We start from the raw sequence: 15,162 nt of genomic DNA, 5'->3' as shown, positions 1-15,162 counted from the left end.
GACTAAAATATAAACCTATTAGTTTTGAATATTTATCTAGATTACATTTCATATGCAAGATCCTCTTCAATAAGGCTCTCTTCTTTATTGTAGTAAAGTATTTACATCCATAAAATAGTAACATTTGTCTTTGAAAAAGAGCATGACAACCCACCCAATTCTGTTCCCAAAACAATGGTTAGTTTGGGGGTGTAAACAGCAGACAACATAAAGTAAATCACTGTCATGAAATAATAATTAGCATTGTAAAAATAACCTCGACTGCCTCAGCTGACTAATGCACAATTCCTATTTGAGCCCATATTTCAAGTCTGAAAGTCACCAAATGAAATTAGCACTTTCACTCTGAAGGCAGATTCTGTTGGTATTTTTGCCTGGAAGGAAAAGGAAACCATTTCATACTGTCTCACTAATCCAAAATAGCAAAAACTTGCCATCTTTGTTGCTTAAAGGGAAAGCTGTTCAAGGGCTTGGAAGAGAAGATGATCACAGTTCATTCCAAGAGCATTCTCTTCCTTCTCCTCCTCACCCCGTTGTTCTAGGTTTCCCTATCAGCAAAGAGATTAATGATGCGTATTTCATTCAGAGGGTACATGTCTATAGAACTATGGGACTGGGCAGTTCAGTAACTGAGAGCCCTTGAAACAAGGCCAAAGTATGGGCTTGACCCCCACATGGACGAATTTTCATCTGTTTCACTGCCTTAACTTTATCTCTAACACTATCCGGTACATTGCAAATGCATGCTATATAGGTCAAAGAGTGACTCATGAAGTACATGAGACTGTGGTTCAGTGGATACTTACCATGAAAGGGAGGGAAGAAAGACATAAAAGGGGGAGAAAGGAGAGAACCAGGGAGAGAGAAAGGACCCAATAAAAATCCTAGAAGTGTTCTGCCTTATTGTCTGAGAGCCTGTGTTCCTATCTTTTTATTAAAAGGACAACACATTCATGTGATATATATTTAATCATCAAATGGGACTAACACAGTGATTAAGAAAATGGCTAGCTAGCTAATTTATTCTGAGTTTGTCCTATACAAACTTTCAAAAAATTAACTAAGTCTACATAAAATTAAACAAATGCTTATGAATTAAACACTATATTTCATGCCTTAAAAGAACTCAGCACATTAGCAATTAGCATTTGCTTTGTTTCGAATTCATTGAATTTATATCATCCTTCAACACTGTTTAGCTAAAAGCAAACAAAAACAAGAAAATCACATTATTCTTTCTAAGCCATATAAAAGTGATCTGGAAAGTCACGTTTAAAATCGCTATCATGGATTAGCTTAAGGCAATTATTTTACTCGCTGCATTCTTTTACGAGAAGTTAAAAAAAAATCAAGCTTCTTGCCTAACAAGAAAAATGAAATCCCATTAGTTGTGTCTCCAGTGTATATTAACATTCCTTTTGTTTAGAAAGGTTAATATCCCCCAAATAAAGGAGCATACAGTGCCTGTTAAAATAATTACATCATGACATTTTAGAAAGGTTGGCAGATAGACGTGGTTGCAAGCCAAGAAACAAACAAAAGTAAAAGCGAGTACTTTTTAAATTATCCATGACTTCAAAAAATGGAAAGCACTGGAAATTCCACCATGTTTGCAATTTCCTGCCAGCTTGTCTGGTCTATGGTATTTGGCTATTCTCCTTCTTCTTCAGTATCTTTCTAGGGTAGAAATTTACTAAGGACGTACCTTCATGCTCTAAATCAGATGATCTATTATCTGAAAAGGAAACTACAAATATGACAACAGAATTTCACAACAGGTTGGTGGCGATAGAACGAGGTATGAAACCCAAGTATTTCACGGTCCCTGGGAATCCAAAAAGACAGTATTTGGTGTCATTAAAAAAGAATGTTTGTCCTATCCTCGGCAAGCTGATCTAAAGGCACACCATCATTACGACTGAAATCAGTGACAATTAGTCTTGGAATTCACTCCTATAAGACTTAAAAGAAAACACTTCAAACTTTATGCAAATAAAATAAGGTAGTCTAACCTTGATGCTTGAGGCAGAAAGAAGCAATTCTCCACATAAGTAAAACAAATTCTTAATCTTTCAAACCTTTGGATACAGCAAATATTTCTTAAATAAAAAGAAGACACAATCGTAATATAAAACCTAACTGGCTCTTTCTTTCTCATTTTCTAGGGCATCAAAATTCCCCTGGAGCTCCAGAATGGGGTGTCCTGTTCTGCTACTTCTTCCAGGGAAACAGCCAGTGAAATAGGCAAAACAAAGATGAGGAGAAAAACAATGGTTGTTCCCACCACCACTTAAACTATATAAAGCTTTGTCGGATAATGATAGCTCAACCTCTGGACAGCAGGTCAGGGAATCTAATTGAACAAGTGCTTTAAGAGGCTTATTAATATTCCCAAAAGTCATAGAATGCTTTACATCAGCAATTCCCAATAACACCAATAACAAATTGTACATGTGCAGTGATAAAATGCCACTGCCTGAAGAGTCCAAAAAAGAATATAATAAATACAACTGAAAAGACCCCACGTTACCATAACAAAATATCCAAAAGAGTATAAATCTGTAGGAAATTCAGTGCAACATCTCAGCTGACAGACTCACAACAAATCTGTGAAGAAAAGCCTGCCCTGGCTTTACACAAAGGTAGAGCAGCCAGCCATCCCTTTGGGACAGGGCTTTTCAGCACTGAATGATGCTCCTTAGTCCCAGCTCATGCAAACAGAGTGCTCTGCACTTAAGAAGCAATCCCTGCACACTTGTTGAATGAATGAACGAATGAATGATTTATATGGAATAGTCTTCCAGAGCAGCCTCTAACACATTTAAACTGACATTTTTACTTAACTGTCGCAGGCTATGTAGGGTGTTGGCTAAAATAGGGAAAACATTTTTTTTCTTGAAGCCACCTAAAAGCTTGTCTCCAGGAAAAAATATTAGAGAGTGAGCAAAGTAAATGCCTTTCTCTTCCATATTAAGGAACGTATGTTTCTCAATAAAAAGAAAATGATGATGGCGATGATGGTGGTGACGGCAGCAAACTTGTAGTATCTGTTCAGTGCTGGGCACTCTTCTAAGTATCTTACACAAATTAACTAGTTTAATCCTCACAACAACCCTATGAAATAGGCATTATTATTATCCTCATCTTGCAGCTGTGTTAAGACAGAAGTAAGTTTCATTCAACTAATACCCAACACAGGCAGAGTCAAGGCCGGGCGGTCTAGCTCAAGAGTCTGCACTGTCTACCAACACTATCTGTAACAGTACTGTTCAACAGAACTTTCTGTGATGATGGAAATGTCTATACCTGTGCTGTCCAATACAGAAACACCGGGCCACAGGTAGCTACTGAACATTTGGAATGTAACCAATGCAACTGTTGTACTGAAGGTTTAATTTAACTTAAACTTAAATGTAAATAACCACCTGTTGCTATTTTTACTTAAGTTTAATTCTATAACACAGACAATTTGCTCAGCTAATAGAATGTAAGATCTGTTAACATATATCACCCTTTGTGAAATCAATTCTTTGCAGTTTTCTATGAGTTCACAAGTCAAAGTTCAATAACTACTCAATGTACCATATGAGTAAAACCTCATCTTGTCCCTGTAAGTATGTGGGGTAGGAGGTCAGGGAGGATGGAGAAAATAGCAAATAGTCTTCTTCTAAGTCATATTTCTCAAACAATCTTAAAGGAACCTTTCACATAATTCATTTAACAACTACTACTGGACATCTACTATATAGGTTATGGTGAGGATAAACAGATATAATACAATAAAAACATATTCTCACACATCATCTACACAACATTTTTGGTCCACCATTTGACACATAGTATGTACCCGATAAATGTTGAACAGACCAATGGGCAAATGCTGGGACCTTATCCTCAAGAAACTTACAATCCAAGTAAGAAGACATGATAAAATTTTATAGTTTTCCATCACAAACCTGTTCCACATTTCCTTTATCTGCAGCACTGACTGAAACAAACGAGCTAAAAACTGAAAGTCACCTTCCAGTTATGCTGACTTTGTCTTCTTTCTGTTTCTCAGGCCATTCTATATATTTGGTCTTTACTATCGCGGCTCCAGTATGGCCCCATTTCATTTAGGATAATAGTCTCTGTCCTGGTCTTTCTTCCTCCAATATAGTCATCTTTAAATCCACAAAACTCCCAGACTGATCTTCTTAAAATTCAAGTCTGACCTGGGCAATATTCTGGTTGAAATCCTTTAGCAGGTTGTTACTCTTATTGATAAAATCCAAGTTCCTTAGCATGGTACACCATGGCCACAATAACTTGGTCAGGATAATAGTTCTAGCCTCATCACTCACTTTATTTTTTATTTTGGAAATAACAAATTCCTTATAGTGTTCTGTTTATGTTTGTAGATCTTAACTTTTTCAAGGACTGAAAATCTAGCCTTATACTGTATACTTTCAGGGCTAAGTACAGTACTTCACAGGCAGTAGGCATTGAAAAGACATTTACTGAACTAACTAAAAGAAAAATGATAATGAAAATTGTAAGTTACATTTGTCATAAGTTATACAAATAACTTAAGAATGGCTTCGGGCTGATTAGGAAAGGAATAAAGCATAAATTGGGAAGGCATTCTTAAGGGCATATGAGCAAGAGAAAATTTTAAGTCAAGGGAATATCACAAACATTATTGATTATCATCTCAGGTATAGGAAGAATGGAACTTTTATCACATTTTCTGTGCCATTTACATTTGCCCACTGCCTGCCTAGCTATCACCCAACTCCTCTTCAAGAAAGAAGGATTTTTTAACCTATCATAACAGCACAGAATCTATGGCATTGAGGGCTACAAAGGGACAGGATCACTGAGTTAAAAGTTCAGCACCACTTTTTAGCACTCTCTTGAACTTCTTGCTTCCTGGCTTCTTGTAGTAAGCAGAAACAGACTTGCTCTCATAACCTCTATCTGTTCCTTCTCAATTCTCAGTTTCTTCAGTGGCCAAAAGGCAATACGAGTCCAAGATTAGGATCTGGAACAGGTTCAACACCCACAAATCAATCCAAATTAACAAAATGAAGGATAAAAATCATACGATCATCTCAACAGATGTGGAAAAAAACATTTGACAAAATTCAACATCCATTTATGATAAAAACTATCAACAAAGTATATACAGAGGGAAGGTACCTCAACATAATAAAGGCCATATAGGACAAACCCACAGCTAACATCATAATAGTGAAGAGCTGAAACCTTTTTCTCTAAGATCAGGAAAGACAAAAATGCCCACCCTTGCTATTTTTATTCAACATAATATTAGAAATTCTAGCCACAGCAATTACACACACACACACACACACACACACACACACACACACACATCCAAATTGGAAAGGAAGAAGTAAAACTGTCACTATTTGCAGGTGACATGATAACTGGATGAAGAAAGCATTTAGATTCCACCGAAAACTATTAGAAGTAACAAATGAATTCAGCAAAGTTTCAGGGTACGAAATCAAGGCACAGAAATCTATACTGTTTCTACACACTGATAATGAACTATCAGAAAGAGAAATTAATAAAACTATCCCATATATAATTTCATCAAAAAGAATAAAATATCTAGGAATAAATCTAACAAGTGAGGTAAAAGACTAGTACATTGAAAACTGTAAGATATTATGAAAGAAATTGAAGACACAAAAGGAAAGATATTCTCTGCTTGTGATTACAAGAGAATAAACATTGTTAAAATGTCCATACCACCGAAAGCAATCTGAATATTCAATGCAATCTCTACCAAAATTGTAGTTGCACTTTTCGCAGAACTAGAAGAAAATTTTTCTAAAAGTGTAAAGGGCCACGAAAGATCCCAAATAGTTAAAGCAATCTTGAGAGAAAAGAACAAAGATGGAGGTATCACACTCCCTGATTTCAAAGTATACTACAAAGTTATAGTAATCCAAACAGTATGGTACTGGCTTAAAAATAGACATAGAGATCAATGGAACAGAATTGAGAGGCCAGAAATAAGCCCATACATATATGGACAATTAATTTACTACAAAGGCACCAAGAACATACAATGGAGAAAGAACAGTCTCTTCAATAAATGCTGTTAAGAAAAGTGAACAGCCACATGCAAAAGAATGAAACTAGAGCATTATATTATACCACACATAAAATTTAACTCAAAATGGATTAAATCTTGAACATAAAACCTGAAACCATAAAATTCCCAGAAGAAAAAAACACAGGTAGTAAGCTCCTTGACATTAGTCTTAGCAATGTTTTTGTGGATATGACTCAAGGGCAAGGGAAACAAAAGCAAAAATAAACAAATGGGCCTACATCAAACTAAACTTTTGCACAGCAATAGAAACCACCATCAAAACAAAAAGGCAACTTACTGAATGGGAGAAAATATTTGTAAATCATATATATGAAAAGAGGTCAATATCCAAAAATGTATAAAGAGCTCGCTCATACAACTCAACAACAAAAAACAACCCGATTTAAGAATGAGAAGAAGGTCTATGGCCATACCACCCTGAACAAGCTCGATCCCACCTGATCTTGGAAGCTAAGCAGGGTTGGGCCTTGTTAGTACTTGGATGGGAAAATACCTAGGAAGACCAGGTGCTGTGGGTGTAAAAAATTAAAAAATAAGGGATTGTAAATTGACAAGGTTCTTGCAATTTGTGAGTCAAGCAAGTTTGCCTAGTCTTAAAAAAAAAAAGAAAGAAAGAAAGAAAGAGAATGAGCAGAGGATCTGGATAGATTCTCAAAGAAGACATACAGAGAGCCAAAAGGCATGTGAAGATGTTCAAATCACTAATTATTAGAAAAATATAAATCAGAACCACAATAAGATATCCTCTCATACCCGTTAGAATGGCTATTATCAAAAAGACAAGAAATTACAAGTGTTAGATAGGATGTGGAGAAAAGGGAATCTTCAATACACTGCTAGTGAGAAGGTAAATTGGTGAAGCCACTATGGAAAACAGTACGGAGAATCCTCAAAAAATTAAGAAAGAAACTACCACATGATCCAGCAATCTTACCTGTGGGTATTTATCCTAACAATACAAGATCAATAATTTGAAAAGATATATGCACCTCCGAGTTCATATGGAACCAATCTAAGAGTCCATTGATGGATAAAGAAAATGTAACACACACACACACACACACACACACACACACACGGGCTCAGCCATAAAAAATAAAATCTTGCCAAGTTTGCCTAGCATGGATAGACCTAAAGGGTATTATGTAAGTGAAATACGTCAGACCGAGAAAGATAGAATGATTTCACTCATATGTGGAATCTAAAGAAAAACAAAACAAAAACAAACTGATAAAGAGAACACAGTGGTGGTACAAGAGGGTGGGTAAAATGAGTTAATGGCATCAATAGACTTTTAGTGGTGATCACTTTGCAGTTCATACAGATGTGAATGATAGGTAATGTTGTACACCTGAAACTTACATAATTTGATAAATCAATTTTACCTCAATTAAAAAAAGATTTGGAACAGACAGAGGAGGCATAGCTTGGGTTTGAGTTTGAATCCATTACCTAATCCAGCTTCTATCAGAGCCCTACATCAGTCTCGAGTGCTGGTTACTTCGATTCCCATCCTGTAATTTCTTATACTGGGAAGAAAGGGTAGTGAAGTGGGAGAGGTGATTAGCAGGACAGGGTTTGAGCCTTCCTAGGTCCTTGGATACCTCATCCCAATTCCTAACTAGGAAGTACAGAGTATCAATTTATAAGGAATGTAAAGTATGTGAAGGGAAGTGGTGTAAGAGAAGGCTAGAAAGCTAGGTTATGGTCAGACAGACTGATTACCAACCTAAGTAAATTTCTAAGTTCAAAGCAGTGATAGGTTCTTTGTTGGTTTGTTTTACAGTTATTTACTATCTGCCTAGTATCTAGCAGATAGTAAGTAAATAGTTAATAAATATTTAATCTGGTAGCGCTTTGAATCAACTGACCTAGAAGCAGAAGAGACAAAAAAAAAAAATCAGGAAAAACAGTTGAGATTATTACGATAATGTAGTACAAAGAAGGATTTTAAAAAGTAGCTGATAAAAAGATAAAGGGAAACTATCATTTACTGAGGACTCACTATGTGCCAATCATTATGCTAGTCATTATTTTAATTAGTCTTCACAATTCTATAAATTAAGCACGATTATTCACGCTTTCAAAATAAGAATCTAAGGCACAGAGAATGTGTAACTTACCCAAGGTCACACAGCTGGTAAGAGATATGCAAGCTTGGATCTAGCTGCAGTCAGGGACCAAGCAAACTCTTTCCTACTCACACAACCCTGATTCTCAAGACTTGCAAATCACCTGGATGAAGCAGGGTTGAGGCAGAGAGTCAACACTAGTCAACACTAGGTTTCTGAGCCTTGGTGATGGACCCTTCTGTTAAATGAGCCAACAATTTCTAAGGCTGACTGTGTAGCAGGCCCTGATCAAACTGCTGGGGACACAAACTTCAATGTGACATAGCCTTTGACTTGAAGGGATTTGCAAGTGGCATGACAATTACGGTATAAATAAAACCCTAAATAGCTATAGGGAGGTCATGAGAAAAAGCAAGTTTATGTACATAAGGAATTTCCCTAGAAACTACAGGACTATAATAACTAGGAGTTTTCAAATAAAATCGAAACAAAGGGTAACCACCACAGTCTCCGGTGTTCCTTGATATCATTAAAAAGGACTCTCCACAAATTAGAGATCATTAACTTAATTATAAGATATTATGCATTCATTTTATTCTCCACCAATACACTGCAGAAAGGATTTCCCTAAACATCTCTAATGTATCCACCTATGCCAATTGAAAGAAATCCTGTCTGTGCCCATTTCCTTTCCTCTGAAACAAAAACACTCCTGTACATCTTGGAGAAGTTTAATTTGATAGAATTATACTAATCGAAATTATCAAATTCCAAAACCAAAAACTTTGAGCATTTTCAATCCAGAACACAAAGATAAGAAAATAATTCAAAAGTCATCTCAAGAGAAATTAAGTTATAGGCAGGCAAATTACCTAGAAATCAAAAACTAAATACAGTTCAACTGTGAACTCTCTCTCTCTCTCTCTCTCTCTCTCTCTCTCTCTCTCTCTCTCTCTCTCTCTCTCTCTCTCACACACACACACACACACATACACACACACACACACACACACACATTCAATATGCACAAACAGAGAAAGTGGGCTGATCACTGAATTATTCTCTTATACTTTATGCATTTTTATGACTCTCTTCCCGAAGTACATTATTTGTTATATAATTCACATGGGAAAAGCTGTTACTGTGCCCTTTTCATAAAATAAAAAACGAGGGCAGTAAGGTCAAGTAGCGTGACCTAAATAACCTGTGATTTTGGCAGAGCTGACAAGTAAATACAAGTATACTTCATTTTACTGTGCTCCGTTTTATTGTGTTTCACAGATAATTGCATTTTTTTTCCAACTGAAGGTTAAGACCATCTACCAGCAAAAAGATTACAACTCGCTGAAGGTTTAAATGATGGTTACCATTTTTTAGCAATAGTCTATTTTTCAATTAAGGTATGTACATTGTTTTTTTAGACATTGCTATTGTACACTTAATAGACTACAGTGTAGTATAAGCATAACTTTTATATGCACTCGGAAACCAAAAAATTTGTATGACTTGCTTTATTGCAATATTCACTTTATTCCAGTAGTCTGGAACCAAACTCGCAATGTCTCCACAGTATGCCTGTATAAAAGTATTAACAATTCTGATACTTCTAAAATCTCCAAAAGCAAAACCACAGACAGAAAAGACGAATTCCCTCCACTAAAGCAGAAAACATTTATGCACATTCCCCATTTACGTCCTTCACCTAACACAGACCCTGGCACAAAGTGTAGCCTTGATAGTTTTGAATGAATAAACAAAGAAATTAGAGAATATTAATGAACGATGAATCTAATGAAATCAGTGGTATATTCCACTTTCCTACAAGGGATTGTTTTTAATGGGCCTAATAAAGCATTCCTGGTTTGTTTGTTTGTTTGTTTGTTTGTTTGTTTTAAAGAGCAGTTACAGGGAAAATAGTCTGTATAAATCTCAATGTGACCTCTAACTAGCAGTATATGAGAACACCACTGTTTGGAAACTACTACTTTTAAGCTAAACTCAAAAAATTTTGGCAGTGTTTGTAAGTTTAATGCACTACCATTAAACACACAAAACTGGAGATAAACTGATGTTATAACTGCTTTATTTTTAAAATGCAATTACCTTAAGTAAAGAATATATTTTCAGAAATGTAACCATTCTTTGTATTCTACAATTCTTACACATTGGTATTACAACCAAAAGGGGGGGAATGAATATTCCAACGCTGTTATAATATTACTATGTAAACACTTTTATAATCCCTTTTTGGAATTTTAATGTTGGCCTACAAAAATCAACTACCTTTTACAGGAACCTATCAAATAATACAACGGTGAAGAAATTTACATATATGCAGTTTCCCTCCCTCTCCTGGCATAAAACCTCAAATGTGACAATGGAGAAGAAGTGTTCCTGAGACCCTTCAGGAGTCTGGCTGGATCTGCTGGCAGAAACCTACGTTCCCTCCCCCAAAGGTGTTTTCTTCCGCATGCCCTATCCTGCATGGCATTAGGGTTTCAGGCAATACAAACAAAGCGCTGTGTAAGATGACTACTTTGCTCTATTATTACTGGGAAAATAAACAAAAGGAAAAAGATTTTCCTGTAAGAAGACCTTACAGCACTAGGTTCATTCATTCATTCATTTTTAAATGTTTACTGAGTTCCTACTGTGTTGAATATGAGGTGCTAGGGACTGAGTCTTATAGTCTTTCAAATTTCCCTGTCACAGCTTCATAAAAATCCACATAAAGTAACAAGAAATGTCAAAGGGCTCAAGTGCAAGGTTATCACAAACTTTAAATCAGACAGCCTTGATTTTCATTTTCTCTCCACTTAATAGCCAGTGGTCTAGGGCATGTTTCTTCACTGTTCTAAGCTGTTTTCTTTTCTATAAAATGGGGATAATAAGAAACATGTCATGAAGATTAATAAAGTAATGTATTTTCAGCATAGTACATTGGAAGTGCTCAGTAAATGATAGCTGTCTGCGGCTTAGCTAAATAACATGGCTATTTATTCAGACATCATAATGAAATGAGTACTTAGTAGATACCTCTCTCACAGGTTAGGCAATGAGAACACAGATTAAAAAAAAAAAACAGCCTGTTTTCTTGGAAGTTACAGTGTAGTGTAAGAGACAGATGCTAAACAAGTGATTAGCTGATTAGAAAGTGGCAAGTGCCATAAAAATTATATTTTTTTCTAATAGCTTAACTGAGGTATAATTAACACACAATAAACTCCACATATATGAAGTTACAGTTTAGTAAGATCCGACATGTATACAGCTGTGAAACTATCACCACAATCAAGATAATAAACATACCCACCACTACCCCCAAAACTTCCTTGTACCGATCTGTATGTAATCCCTCCTTCTTGTGCCTCCACCCACCACCACCGCTCAAGCAGTCACAGATCCACTTTTTCTCACTGTAGCTTATTTTGTATTTTCTATAATTTTATATAAAAGGAATCATACAGTATGTGCCTTTTTTTTTAATCTGGCTTATTTTACTCAGAGTATTTATTCTGAGATTCATTTGTGTTACATCAATAATTTAAAAGCCCATTGGACAATAGGATCATCTCATTTAGTCTACCATACACAAATCTGTAACTTTTGCTTCAAAATTCATCCTTCCCACTAAACACTCCTATAAACTCTGAGGAGCATGAATAAATCTAGAATTAACCACTTTTCTATGAGTTTGCCTCCCAAATGCAATGTGCCAAATATTATTTCCTATTAGTCAAATGCTTTACATGCCCATTGATTATTTCACACAGATCACTATTTTATTGTTAGAACAGAAAGATAAATGGTTTGTGCTCCTGATATCAAGCAAACAAAATCAAGATGAGTAATCCTGAATCGATCAGCAAACCAGCCTCTCTGGAAAGCTTTGTACACATATATGCACTACTATTTTTTTAAAAAAAGGTTCTACAAAAGTGAAAGGCACATCTGTGTGGTTTGTCAGAAAATGGTGAGATTTTTTGAGAAAATGCTCCATAGATGTTCTAGGACCTAAAATACTGTTCCTATGAAAACTGACAATTTTCCAGCTGAGTGGTTAAGCACACTGCTCACAGGAGCGCGCTTCTGGTGGAGAACCAGTGCAGATGGCAAGGAAGCAATTCCCTTTACCAGATTATTGGGTAATTTCAGGATACAAAAATTGGATTAAAAATTTTCTTTCATTTCAACACCAAATTTCTTCAAAAACTCTCATTTCATTACTAAATTTCTCACATTTCAAACTCATTTAATATACCAAGATAAGATGATTTATCTCAATCACCAAGTAACAATGGTTGCCAAGTACACAGTAGGTACCTCAATAGAGCACAGACAGTAACATCCTTGGTGGAAGACCAGCCAAAGGCAAAGATATCACATAGTCACATTACAAACCTCCTTAGAGAATGGGTCCCCTTCCTTGATTACAGTGAATCCTACATTTTCGATCAGTCATTCCACAAAACCGCACATCTCCTATATATTCAGCCCTGAGCTAGTTGGCCAATAAATATTTACTGAGTGTCTATTATGTGTCTAGCACTGAACAAGGCATTTTTAAAGATGAGCAAGATAAGATGGTCCTGACTCAATCTTTATTGAATGTTCTAAACGTCTTTAAATATAAGAAAATGCCACATGAAAACACACTCACATTGGCTCTGAACTACTCCAAATGCAATTTGTCTCCTACTGGGGCTAAGTTTGAGACTCTTGAAAATAATAAGGTATACACTAAAATGTGACATTATGCCAGCTTCACCCAATGTTCCTCAAATATCCTCACAATAGCCTTGAGATTTCAACTCCTAGGTGTCCTTCACTCATTTCTGAGCCTTCAATAACAACCGCAATAACAGCTACACCCATTTATTGTGCACCTACTATGCACCAGACTCTGCTATGTCAAATTCTATTGGCAACCAGCTGAAAACATTAATTATATAGAGGGCAAAAATAAGCCTTTTTTGGTAATAAAATAATATACTTACTATTTTGACTTTTGCTTAAATCACTTATCTTAAAGGTGACGTTGATATTGTATGTATTATTGAAGACTCAAAAAGCAGCTAAGTCATGTAAGTACAATACAACACAAATGAGCCACCCAAAAACAACTTGCACTTTTTACTGACTTCGTGGCTGCATTCTCGCCAAAAACGTACAGTGAAATTAAATTACATTGCTGATAAAAGTTTTATGTTCTCAGGTACAGATGAAATGGAGCATTTGCCAAAATCTGCTAGCACTGCTTACGTGATTATTAATGGTAACAGGGATTGCACATGAACAGCATCGAATGGGTAACTAGAGATAGAAAACCATATACACACACATTCCAGATGAAATCCTAGAATTAAATGCTGACACCAAAAAGGCATGCAGGTTAAGCGACTGCAGCAGATGAAAATATTTCAAAGCCGGATACATTTCCTGTTGAAAATTCCTTACATTCCATGACTAAATCCTAAAGGCCACAAGCAGCATTGCAATCTACGATTGTGCTGATGCACAGAAAGGGAACTATACTTGTGCGGTGGTGCTGTCAGCAGAACCCCTAGACAGAACACAGTTGCATTCTTAAGGCAAAATAAATGTGTCTGGGAGGTAATTTACACATTTTCAAAGACAGAGTGGTGACTGTGACCTTGAGCCCTTTCCAAAGGTGCTCTGACTTTAAAGTCTTACTGGGCTCCTGTAGCCCATACATAAGATCCAACAAGAATTTATTATTTTAAGATTTTAATTCAACAGTAAGATGAAGTGGCCTTGATACATCTATGGTCCTCGTGGAGATCACTAATATTTACTGAGTACAATTGTACTTGGCATTCAAGTACTCAAACTACGTTTTAACCTATAATTTATATTCTGACTAAAAATCTCTAAAATGCTATAATGTCTTTATGTAATTGAGAATGCCCGACTTCTTGAATCTCAAATTCCACTACAAAGTAGGGGGCAAGGAGGCAAATTTGCTAAAGAAATGGAAAACAAAAAAGCACTGTTAGGTACGTAAAACACCATCCATTCAGCATACAACATTAAATCACCATCAATATCCAGTACTTGTCTCTTGCAACCTCATTAACAAATAATCCTTTTAATAGTAGAGCTTCTTGACGGGTTTCCAGACATGCAAAGCTGGGTACCTGGTACTTCCCTTGCCAGAAAGAACTCGGTAGGATTATAATGAAGTAGTAGTCATTGTTGTAGGTGACCTATGGCCCATCAAGGAAGTCAGAATGCATAACTCAGTTCCACCTGCGACTACCCAGCTCTCACTTGAAACATTTAAAAAGTTCCAGAGTAGATCCAGCACTGCCGCCTTGGAATATATTGAGTAACCCATGTCTTGTTGAAGTTGACCCAAATGGCATATACAGCCATTATTTATGATTGCTTATGGATCTTTGCCATATTTTGCATCTGATTGGGAAAGAAGCAATTTTATGAACCCAATTTATTTCAAGGAAAATTCATACTGTATCTTCATATAGTGTATGTGTACAGGGACATGTATAGTCATACCCACATATGCACACTCACACAAGCAACCCTGCCCCAAATCACACACCCAAATCTTATCTTTCCATATTCTGAACAATTTTAAACTCTGTTGATTCACTTTGGATATAGGTAGTTTGTCTCATTTAAATAATGGAGTAACATTATTCAAAAACAAGTTCTAACAATGGCTTGTAATAAACTCTTCACTGAGGTTAATGACGCCTACTCCTATGGAATAGTGATGAGGCAGAATTGCTTAAAAAGCACTTGATATAAAATAAAATGAAATCAAGTGCCAAAACAAGGTCAATCCCCTTTGCCCTATCTTGTACCACTAAGAATTAACTAGATTAGCCATTTGGAATGTTGCTTCTCAAAGGAATGTACCTTGATATCAGAAAACGGACAGTTTTGTATTTTTTTCCTTTTAAACCTAACTAGGTTTCC

At 36.0% G+C, this 15,162-nt stretch overlaps 1 protein-coding gene and 1 pseudogene across 6 annotated transcripts in view; one reads left to right on the top strand and one right to left on the bottom strand.

Moving 5' to 3' along the window:
• CADM1 (cell adhesion molecule 1) overlaps positions 1-15,162 on the bottom strand; it is a 318,565-nt gene that overhangs the window by 167,988 nt on the left and 135,415 nt on the right. The gene's annotated exons all lie outside the window — the stretch shown is intronic.
• On the top strand, positions 6,527-6,645 carry LOC118603689 (annotated as a pseudogene).

Source organism: Rousettus aegyptiacus, unplaced genomic scaffold, assembly GCF_014176215.1.
Source record: "Rousettus aegyptiacus isolate mRouAeg1 unplaced genomic scaffold, mRouAeg1.p scaffold_m13_p_5, whole genome shotgun sequence".
In the NCBI taxonomy this organism is placed as follows: Eukaryota; Metazoa; Chordata; class Mammalia; order Chiroptera; family Pteropodidae; genus Rousettus; species Rousettus aegyptiacus.
The sequence above is the reverse complement of the archived record's forward strand: the minus strand, read 5'-3'. Positions and strand labels throughout refer to the sequence as shown.